Source organism: Carlito syrichta, unplaced genomic scaffold (genome assembly GCF_000164805.1).
Source record: "Carlito syrichta isolate Samal-C Ts95f unplaced genomic scaffold, Tarsius_syrichta-2.0.1 Scaffold307198, whole genome shotgun sequence".
Taxonomy (NCBI): Eukaryota; Metazoa; Chordata; class Mammalia; order Primates; family Tarsiidae; genus Carlito; species Carlito syrichta.
The window spans coordinates 260,002-262,654 of record NW_007251294.1 but is presented as its reverse complement, the minus strand read 5'-3'; the positions used below and the strand labels follow the sequence as shown (position 1 = coordinate 262,654).

The window sequence follows — 2,653 nt, the reverse complement described above, 5'->3', positions numbered from 1 at the left end:
GGGGGGGGGGGGGGGGGAGATAGAGAAAGAAAGAAAGGAGGAAAGAAAATAGCAAATGTAAAACTTTGATCATTTGTTATCAGACTTGACATCAGCAGTGGCAAGTATACAATTAAAATAATCACAAAAAATTCCTTAGGTTTTCATGTTACAATACCAAATTATAACCTCTTTCAGAAGTATCCCATTTTGAGCTCTTGAGTCATTTTTTGATAGATATGATTTTGAAAACTCAGCATTTTTAAGAGTAGGAAGTAAAACTATCACAGTAGAGGAAAACAGAAAAATGAGATATAGAAGAAATATTTAGAAAACAAATGTTGATTTACTTGTATGGAAGGAAGAGAAGGCAGACTGTAGACTTTACATATTTCAAACTCAGCTTCTAGCTTCTCGATCTCAAAATCCCATTAATATTAGTTAAGCCTCACAATAATAGTCAAGGAGCATTATCATGCCTAGTTTACTAAAGAATAACCAATACATAAAGGGACTTTTAAAACACTGAGCTATGTAGTTGACTTGGTGACCTTATACTTTTATTCACTGCTATATCTAAAAGTATTCTCTGCCCATCACTCAAAAAGTAGCATTTACATTGTCTTCTCATCTTCTCTATACTATTTAAATGAAGTAATCTTTTTCAAACATTTAAAGGCTAGTCCTCACAAAGCAGTGGGAATAGAGAAGGAACAAAGTAGTCTGTAACTGATTGTGATCAACAAGTTGTAAACACCCACGCACTCAGACTGCCCTAAATAAGTAACTTTATTTGAATGTTAGCATTCTGAATTCAGCTCATTCTCTCCTCAGGCCCTGCACACTTGCCATACTTACCATGCTCTTCTTCTGGCTATTTGAAGTTGGTTCCCTTCACATAGTTACTGTCTCAGGTCAGATGTTACCTGCTTAGGGAGACGTCCCCGGACACACCTAGCTAAGTAGCGGCCTTCACTCTCCCAGATACTCTCACAGGACTACTGCATTTATTATCTGCAATTATCTTGTTAGCTTATTTGTTTATTGGCTTATTGTCCTTCTCTATCTCTCCCCAGCTAAAATGTTAAGTTCTGTGAGGACAGAAACCTTGAACATCTTTTTTATCACTGTATACATCCAATGCCTAGAATAATACCTGGCATGTAGTAGGTATTAACAAGTTATTTTAATGAATTAATTTCACTGACTATATCTGATAAATATAAACTGCAAAGGCATTCTTCATATTTAGTTGAGCAAATTTACTTCAAATGCATGATATATTTCATCACGTTACTGAGAATGGCAAAGAACAAAAATAAATAAATAAAATTTTAAATACATAATGTTCATTGATTCATTCAACAAGTACTTATCAAGCACCTAGCACAGATCCTGTGGTAGGTGCTAGAAATACAACAGTAAACAAACAAAACAAACAAGGTCTGTGTCATCATTGAGTTTACATTCTTGATTTAACTTGAACCAGTATAATGAAAGAAAAATTCAAGAAAAACAATTGTTTAAAATATGAGCTAGGCCAGGAACAGTGACTCACACCTGTCATCCCAGTTCTTTGGAGGCCAAAGAGGGAGGAATGCTTGAACACAGGAATTTGAGACCAGCCTGGGTAACATAGTGAGACCTCATCTCTTCAAAAAAATTTTAAAAATTAGTTGCCTGGGGTGGTGTGTGCCTATAATCCCAGCAACTTGGAAGGCTGAAGCAAAGGGATCGCCTGAGTCCAAGAGGTTGAGGCTGTGGTAAGCCATAATCATGCCTCTGTGTTCCAGCCTGGGTGACAGAGTGAAACTCAAATAAATAAATAAATAGATAGATAGATAGATAGATAGATAAAATATGAGCTAAACCAAGAATTGTGCATACATGGAAAAAAACATGAAAAGGGAAGGAGGCATTTCTGTGCTGGGCCCCACATCAGGGGTATTATCCACATTAGCTCACTCAGTTCAGTTTTTCAACAATCCAACAGGAAAGACAAATCACCTAATCTTATAGTTGAGAAAATTTAAACTCAGAGAGTAACTTGTCCAAGGTCATGCCACTAGGTAGCAAATCGCTAGACGTGGTCTAATTCTACAGGTTGTGAATGGGACCTAAGATTCTGTATTCCTGACAAGAATGCTGCTGCCAGCCAACTGACCATATTTTGAAGAGCAAGGCATAGAAAACCACTGTGACAATCACTTTGAGAATGTGCCTTCAAAATGTGTAAGAAACAAAGATGGTAAAAGCAGAATATGAGCAGTGGGAAATACATGACACAATAAATGCTCGACAAATGCTTGCTGAATTAATGAATGAAGCAAACAATTCAATAAACTATTAAATGTGAAATCTGAGCCATTGACATTTCTTAGAACTCTTTTTAGTGCTTCATCAGATCTTGCAATTTTTAACCATAGAGCTATAGCAATTCCAAGTTTCCCACGCAGTTATGACACTTGCCCAGATTCAGTATTCTGGGTATCTCTGATATGATCTCTTTGCCACATTTAGGAAGAAATGATTAAGATAGGAGTCAATCATAATATTGAAAGACACAACTCCCAATGCCATAATACTGAGTGTTAAACTCTTGAAAGACCAAAATCCTGAAAATATAATTCTGGAAAAAAGAACTTTAAAATTCTTTTTTTTTTTTTTTTTTTTT

General features: G+C 35.8%; 1 protein-coding gene across 1 annotated transcript in view; it reads right to left on the bottom strand.

Moving 5' to 3' along the window:
- The window catches only part of EPB41 (erythrocyte membrane protein band 4.1), a 212,634-nt gene that overhangs the window by 115,788 nt on the left and 94,193 nt on the right, over positions 1–2,653 (bottom strand). The window lies entirely within an intron of this gene.